Below are 9,437 nucleotides of genomic sequence, written 5' to 3' on the forward strand. Positions count from 1 at the left end.
AAAATATAATCTATATACCTAAGAAATGTCTAGTGCAAAAGTTCTGAAATCGAATGTGTAAATTGTTTACACATGCTTTGACTAGGTTGTAAAGAGTTGTCGACTTGTGTGCAGTTTTCTCTTGAAGACGGTGAGAGTTCCTGTCCTGATCCTCAGTTCAGTTGTTTTTATTTTTGACCATCATATCAAAAACAATACACGTCAACATAGCAAAGGTCGAAAAAAGGGTAGAAGCGAAAAAACGCGAACTTTAAAACGTGCTTGTGACCGAAGTAAGTCATTGAGTTGAAAAAAATTTGGCACGGTCGCAACACCTTCTTTCATTCCCTGCAGACAGTGGCGTGTATCCTCTCCTTGTAGGACTAATTTAGCTTGCAGTAGTTAGTCCACTGTCAAAACAAGTCAAATTTACTCTCTCCCATTACAAAATCCTGCCTACACTACAGATAACATTGTTGGTGACAGAAACCCCACTAAGGTTTGATAGCCACACTCTGCGAAAAACAGCTAGATTAATTGGAACAAGTGCTGCAGTAGTTTTGCAGCAAAGGAAACGCCAAGCCGTCACGAAAACTTACGTCATGACATGAGCATTGAGCAACAATATGCTTTGCGAACTGAGAAACCTATCTTACTGGTGATGGCTTACTCATTTGTATTTGAGCAGAGAGAAAGTTAAGCAACACCCGTTTGCAAGAAATGCTAAATTCCACTTAGTGAAGACTTGAGCTAGGCTATAGAAAAAAACAACAGATTATTTGACTTTCTAAAAACCAAGCTCAGCATACCTACTGCAAGAATAAGCCAGTTCTAAAGTAGGCTATCTTACTGCCAGCAGGAAAATGAAGAAATAGATAAGAAAACTATGGTAGTATGGGCCAGTTGTTAATAGGCTCCATTCTCGTTTAGCGTATTTGAAAAGGGCTTGTGCTCACGGTTCCTGAACAACTTGAAAGAGCACTAATTTTGTTTGCATGAATGCAGCAGCGTGGTGATTGGGTTTTGGTAGGAGTTGTTATACTTTTTGCTTGAAAGAAAATAAGTTGCAGTGTTGGAGCTAGTGCGCGTAGAAAAGTGATTGAAAGCTTAAAACATTTATAGAACATCTGAGCATAGCCTAATGCAGCTCAAAGCTTTGAAGTGATTTGATGAAAAAATTAGAAAAGGCAGTGCTGTTGTTTAATACGGGCTGCGTGGTTTTGTGTAGTTATGTAGGCTAATAGCTATGGGCTAGTGGCCCATACTACACTTTAGGCAGTGAGACTATATTTATAGCAAAGTTTAATAGAAGATAGAAATATACAGACCAGGACCAAAAGTGGGCACGTGAGGCTTATGGTAACTCAGAAAAAGTTATATTTCTGACACAATGGCCCATAGGCTAACTATTTTTTGTTAATTGTGTAGCTATCAGCTTTTATACTGCGTGATGTGTTTTTGGTTTGTTGTTTTGATTAAAACCTTTCAATTAGGCCAACTAAATTAATTTTATATAGCCTATATAAGAACTAGATAGTTAATTGAATCAACATTTGACAAGGAACAGTTGATTTTCTTCTAACAAATTCGGTGGCTCATATTACACAGAGGGTAGCCCCAATTACAAAACAGCTGTGTAGTAATATGGGCCACCACCAGATCAAAATTTAATCGCAGTTTGTGCCGGAAGTGAATTTTGATCTGTGAAGTTTTCAGTCTTGGTTTTCTGACTACTTTTTCGATGCTGGAGTCTTTATCAACAGCTGGAATTCGTGAAAAAATAAGTTAATAAGTGAGAGCTATCGTAATTTCTGCTTAGGTGGCCTGCATTTAGCCTACCTCATTCCCTCTATAGTATACCAAAACAAGTTTACTTCCTCGTTGGAATTTTTTTTTTCAATGTGAATATCTTATTAGCAGTCCAAAGATTATTAGAATTTTTTTTTTTTATTCAGATCAAAATTTAGCTGACGTCATGTTGCTTTGGGTAACACAGAAATAATCACTAGCTATGTCCCCTGAGTAGGCTAACGTTTATTGCTTGTTTTGTTGCCATACTGCCTTACGTTTGTCTTAAATTCTTTTTCTGCTTTCATTCTTGTTATGGTTTACGAAACCCAGTTAGAAACCCTGCTCGTCTGCACGAGTAGAGATTAATATTCATCGGGGTTATAACCTATGGCTTTATTGTACCGTCTGATTGAATACAAATGAAACAAAGACTGGTCATTTTTATTAGGCTACAGTTTCCGAACTGAGAAAGCTTATCGCCCCTTCATTTATTTTGTTGTAAGAAGACTACAAATTGGCGACGAGGTTCCATATGATGTGTGAAATCGTTTTGCATCATCATTGTTATTTCATGTGTAGCCTACCTCCTCAAACGTATGAGTTACAACTATGATTCATGTACTTTCATCTTTTACGTGAGAGGTGATGGTGTTTACGAAACCCAAATAGAAACCCAGCTCGTCTGCACAGGGGCGCCGGAACGATTTTTGACTGGGGGGGCAAGATTACGAAAAAAGGCACTTTTGTTTACTGAAAGGGCAATTTTTTTTCAAGTTTTAAGATAAGATATAGCGATAATGCTAATGTATCAGCTCACTATGTATTGAGTAATGATAGCCTACAAGCGTCCGGTATACAAAGAAGGGCATCATGCTATGTTATAATGATGTAACCTATTGTCAAGCCTTAAAGCAACCTGCGGCCATGGCCGCTAAGTAGTGCTTGAATGACCGCCGGTGCTACCTCCTCAATCGGCCAAGTTTGGCCGCCGGTCTCTTCTTAGCCAATTATTTAATTTCGCAATAGAATGATCGTGGATTAACTGTCGAAAATATGTAGTATGAAAGAGTGACGCAAAATTAGGTCAGCGCGTCATAACCTCCACTGTTGCATTGTGCGGGAATGTTTGTTATTGATGGAATATATCCATCTGCGATCACCAGCGCTGTAAGTCTTGCTTGTAATTTCCGACGTTTATTTTAACAAAGTCTTAATCCGAAGTGCTAATTTACATCGGCTGGCATTATTGTCGTTTTTATGTCGATTCGATGTTGTCGGACATTGAATCGTTGTTAAAAAGGAGAACTAGGTTAGGCTGGTTAGTTTGACATCGGAGGGGAAAACATTTTTTGATCATTGCAAATGCTTCTTTTAGTAATATAGTTTCGGGAGAGAGTTTGCTTTTTTATACCAAAGACAGGCAAGACACAACAATACCACAGGGTTGAGCATTACAACAGTATATATTTTACATATTTACAAAATAGTTTAACATTCAAACGTTTTCGGCTTAACCTAAGCCCTCATCAGGAATCTGAAAATATTAATAAAATGCAATAAATTTCAACTTCTTGAAGGTAACTAGCTAACTAATTGTAAGCATCAAGAAATACGCAGCGGTTAAAAGCAATAGTGTAGAAAACAAACAGACGGACGGAAAACAAAATTACATTAGAAAAAGGCAACTACATGACTACAAACGAATTAGCACCACAGGGAACGTGATCCATCTAACTTAGTAAATGTTTAGTAGAAAGGACGCGCCACCAGCAAATAATTGTTTGTTTAAATTTGGGTTGTAGCGTTTGATTAATAGCGCTTCCTGAGTTTTTGTGTCAAATTGGGATTTGCCTTTGCTAAAATTTTAAATGAGTCAGCAGAGAATTTTCGATTTGTGCAAAAGGAACACTCCATAATATGGTCTTTGATGGCACTTTTCTTTAAGTCTCTAAAGTTCAAATGCTCCCGTACTCTCGTGGTTAAATGTCTGGTGGACATACCGATGTATGTCAATGCCGAATCACACGGACATGTAAAACTGTATACGACATTTGAACAGAGAGGCGAAGGCGTCTGGGACTTTAGTTGAAAATACGAACTGATTTTGAATGTTTTATAAACAGGAAAAACGTCCACATCAAATTTACTTTTCATAAACTGTCCGATTTTGCGAGCAAACGTTTTAGAATCTTTTCCCACAAACGGAATGGACAAACAATGCTTCATATTTAACTCGTCATCGTCAACACAAGTCGAACGTTGTTTTTCGTTGCTAAAAAGAATTCTAGTGGAGTGGCGAACTTCTTTAAAATCAGCTACATTGGAGACACTCGTGCGAGTGTCGTTAGATGGTCCCGCAGTACTGGATTACAATCCCGATAAAGCAGTTATTGCGTGGTGCAACGATTCTATAATTGTAGGACGTCGCCCAGGCCCAGACTTCAACAACGCTAAGTGATTTTAGCATTGTTGCAAGTTTAATTCTATTTAAGCTTACTTGTGCTATCGTTATTTTTATTTTGTATTTTGGCCTCCAAGCACGCAGATTTGGCCGCCGAGAAGGAGCTCCCGGTAAGCCACGATGGCTGCCGAAAAAAAAACGAGGTTTAAGGCCTGTACTGTGTTGCAAAATTTTGTGCAGTAAATATTATTTTGAGGCAAAAATGAAAGATTATAATTAGGCTAAAAGCGAAAAGCAGAAATTGTTATATTGCAAAATGTGCAGTAGCTTACATGACTTTAAAAGGGCACCATTGCCCCTCCTGCCCCTCCATCTGCAGAAAAATTGAGGGCAGGGAGTGCATTCGCCCCCCCTGCGTCTGCAGGAGTAGAGGTTAATATTCATCGGCGTTATTGCTTTATTTTACGGTAGACACCTAACCATAAAATATTTTGGTAAGACAAATGAATCATTGGACCGATCAGAAGTCACAGGGACAACGTTTCAACCAATCAGAACGTTACAGGTAAAGCAGAGAAAAAAACGCAAACATTTCTGATGGAAAGTAAAATCAGTGAACGTTCTGCCGTAGCCAGCGTGATCTAGACACAGTGGGTTAAGGCTAGCCGCTAGGGAATACATTTCGATAACGTGGGTTCGGTTTCCAGCCCTGTCATAACTCTTTTTTTCTTCTGTATATACCAAACAAAGTTTAAAGTAAGATCAGCTCTCTGGCTGAATGCTAGAGGAGTGACAATTGGACGATAGTCACTTAAACATATGTTCTAATTGGTTGAGGGTGTCTTACAGGGAATTGTCATGTTTAAGTGGCTACCTTATTGTACTGTCTGATTGAATACAAATGAAATAAAGCCTGGTCATTCTTATCACAGTTTCCGAACTGAGAAAGCTTTATTTATTTTGTTGTAAAAACACAACAACTCTGTCATTCATTTCGGTTTTATTTGGTTTGCAGCGTAGCTGCGTTTTAGAAGAATCAATTTCGAATTGAGGATTTGTCTTTTATAGTTTCACTGCATTAACTACAGTGATTTCCTAAACGTTTATTTATTTTCATATGATTAGTAAGCAATCCTACTGCTTAACCTGACATATGACCTGAAAATTAAAAATGGTTTAAATTGTTTCATTTCCAACAAGGCAAAAAAACGCAATGGATTTTAGGCTCAGTGATTGCAGGTAGCCTAAGCCTATAAGTTACTGCTTGATAGGCTATATAAGTAGATGACAAAATTGACATGGTAGCCTATATAGTAGGCTGGCGCAAAATCTCGAAAAAAAATTTTTTTTCTTTTAAACTTTTTGTCAGTTTGGAATATTGTTCCTTTTGGTAAATGTATCTCCTACACCAAATTTCACAAAAAAATATTAACGTTTGACCCTGGTTCACCTGGTTTGAATTTTTTAAAAATATCGAATTTTTGCTTATCCCCGAAACTGCTCACCAGCTATCTTCTAATGCACTCTAGCATCTTAATGGACACAATAAGAGGCAGTAACACAAACTTGTAGCAAGCAAAGTGGTTTAATTAGCAATTCCATGAACACTGACAATGATTTTCTTTGTGCACCCTTCACCGTAGTAGGCTAAATATATACTGCTTTCAGTTTCTTGAATCATTTGACGATGTTTATCGATTTTCACAGGCCAACAAAACTTTTTTTTATATAAAGGCAGTCATTTTAAGGTATTTCGAGGCCCCTTATTCTGAAAATGCACTAAGTTTTCTCGAATTGGCTCTAGTTTTTGAGTTACAGCAAAAATATTTTTTCGTAATTTTGAGGCCCTATAGATTTAACGTCGTGTCGTTTATTACATAGACAAAACTGGAAGTAATCCCAGGCACATTTCTGAGTTGTATAAACGCTATTTGGAACCAATCACGTTGATTACAACCCAAACAAACAGCTATTTAACGTTTACTGGCCTAGTAACAATCAAAATATGATGTGAAGTAAGCCTGAGGATACAAGATGTAGAATATATAACTTTCGTTTTGCATTAATATATTTGTTGACATCAACAGTATCAGACTTACTAAGTATAAGCTACTTAGTACAAACAAAATGCATACATTGTTTTGCTAACGAACTAGACAAATAAGCAAAACAACGCTATCGATGAACAAACGCAACTCTTTATTATGATTGGCCTACTGAGCAGTGAGCAACACCCGTCAAGGTATGAAGGCCATTTATATAATTACAGAATACAAAGTTATGTTATTCAGTAAAGTAGCTGCTTAGAATTTTATCCTTGCTGCGGAAGAACGTAATCTTGGCCTTGGAGTCAAGAATGCCATGTTGATCGAGATGAGGAGCCAAGATTCCAGCTACCACTTTTGATAACTAAATCTTTAACTACTACAGTAGGTGGTAGAAATGGTTTTGAGAAAAAAACTTGACCTTGCTCCAAAACACTACTGAAGGTATTGAGGTTACTCTCAGTCATGCCCGTTTTCCTATTGTTTCAAGCAAATCACCACTTGAAACTAGAGAGGGCAAACAAAAAACAGAAATAGCAACGTCCATGCAATGACTGCCTTGCACAGTGCACACTCCATGTAAACATAATGTTCCAACTTCTTTCGAACATCCTCACCGTGCAGAAGTATCAATTTTCATGGTGATGCCACGGCTTTCTTCTGAACTTCTTAGCCTTGAGCCCAGAAACGGGTTTGCGTGCAATGTTTGCATACTTTATAGGAGAAACCCAGGACTTATCTTGATCACCCAGCTTCATGTCAAAGTAATAATAATGCTTGTTTTTATATAGCGCTGTATCTATCGCAGAATGCGTTGCTCCTCTGCGTTGCCTCATGCAGCAAAATATATCTGGGTTGTTTGTACAGCATCCTACTTGTCAAAGGCATATTTTATTAGCCTATATGCCATTTATTTAGCCTATAGACCAGAAAAAAACTTCTTGCAGCAAAGACTTGGCCTTAGCAAACGCTTTAGAATAAAATTTCATTTGTACAGTATCCATTTCAGTAGGCCTACCTATTCAATATAAAGCTGCATTCATAAACACATGACTTTCGGGATATTTTTCTTGTGATGTAGGCCTACTGATTCACAACTGTTTTCATTGAATATTTATGTCTCCCTTACGTTAAACACAGTTCATTTCAACCTTTGCTTGCGTTTTGTACTTTCCAGCAAGGATGCCAGCGACAAATTTCCAATAAACTTAGATTGTGTGCTAAAAAAAACCCAGATGAGGCAAAAAAAACCCAGGTCCAGAAAATATGTAGTAAAGCGGTTAAAAAAACCTGCGTGCGCTTTCAGCACCATTTTTAAATCATTACACAGAAGCCTCAGAAAGCTACAAATAGTAACACGTAGCCTATATATAATTATACAATATATATACATGCTTATGTTGGTATGGTAGTTAATATATATGTAATATAACTATATACAAAAACAAGAGCTTGGTAGGCCTATATGGGCTCACAGCAAAGATTTTGGTTCAAAATTACCTTTATGGTAAAGCGTCTAGCTAGCAAGGTTCAGTGCGTGTTTAACCAAAATTTCTAAAACTGACTAGACAAAACCAATAAGGTTAGTTTTGACTTTTGAACTAAACTTTTTGCTGTGTGAGTTGTAGACTGCGGCTGAGGAGAATCATCATGCCTGCTTACTGCTTGGTGTACAACTACGATAACTTGGTTCTTAGCAATAAACCCTGCTTAGCCTTTTTCATTTGAACATAATGTTGAAAAGAATAACTCAAATTCACAATAAGTAAATGTTCAGTAACACAAATAGTTGTACTACTCCAATTTTTAGTCATCCACATTTTCATAAAGTTGGATCATTTCTTTAGCATCCTGTACCTCACTGACTGCAGTAGCTGATGCAAAAAAACATTACCAGTAGGCTACCTTATCATTTTTGTGTTGCAGTGTGGACCATTTATCGAAGATCCCAGTGCCTTAGTACCGTGCAAGCTCTGTACAAAGTTAAAAACCAAAAAAACCTAGATTTACCTAAATTTGAAATAAAAAAACTTAAAACCCAGATGTGGTCAAAAAAACCCAGATCTAGGTGGAAAAACCAAGGTCTGGCATCCTTGCTTTCCAGCAATATGAACCAATTGAACTAGACAAGTGGAACTATGACATCATAATGGTAAACAGGGCTGAAAATAAGTGATTTGCTAATTGAGAGCTTTTGAGAAACGATTTCAAAAATATTTTCATTGTCGAATATCTCGAAAACTAGAGCCAATTCGAAAAAACTAAGTGCATTTTCGGAATCAGGTGCCCTGAAATACTCTATAATGACTCTCATCTTTTGTGCCAAATTTTTTTTGTTGGTCTGTGTTATAAATTCACTGACTGCGAAAAGGCTGTAAAATCAACTAAAATGACACTAAAAGCATGCACTATTAGTGACTCTCAGACTTGGAGTAGGGTGAAGATGTTCCATGTGGAACTTAACAGAGGAAGTGACGTAAAAATCACGTGGTCAAATTTTGAGAAATCCCCTCTTCAGATATTGCTAAACCACTTCGAAATTTACTAATTTTTCAGAAAAATTCAGAATTTCTCCTTGGGTGAACCAGGGTCAAAGGTCAAAACCCAACAAATTTTTTTGGTTTACAAATATCAGTGAGCAAAATGGAACATTATTCCAAACTGACAAAAAATTTAAAGAACATCAAGGAAAATGAGCCACCCTACTATATAGCCTAGCCAGGGGCGCCGGAACGGTTTTTGATTGAGGGGGCAGGATTATGAAAAAGGGCACTTGTGTTGCTGAAAGGAAATTTTTTTTTAAGTTTTAAGATAAGATACAGCGACAATGTTGATCCATCAACTCATCATCGAGTAATGATACAAGTGTCTGGTAAGGGCATCATGCTATGTTATAATGATGTAGGCTAACCTACTGTGATACAGAATTTTGTGTCGTGAATATTATTTCGAGGCAGCAATGAAAGATTATGATTAGGCTAAAAGTGAATAGCTGAAATTGTTATACCGTATTGCAAAATGTACAGTAGCTTATATGACCTTAAAAGGGCAGCATTGCCTCCCCTGCCCCCCCCCCCCCATCCACAGAAAAATTGAGGGCAGGTGGGGCATCCGCCCCTCCCTGCCCCCCGCTTCCGGCGCCCCTGAGCCTAGCTTATGCAATTTCAAATTGTTAGGTTAGCCTATACATTGAAGTGAATACAAAAAGTTAGGCCAATGAA

This window comes from Aplidium turbinatum, chromosome 10 (genome assembly GCF_918807975.1).
Source record: "Aplidium turbinatum chromosome 10, kaAplTurb1.1, whole genome shotgun sequence".
NCBI lineage: Eukaryota > Metazoa > Chordata > Ascidiacea > Aplousobranchia > Polyclinidae > Aplidium > Aplidium turbinatum.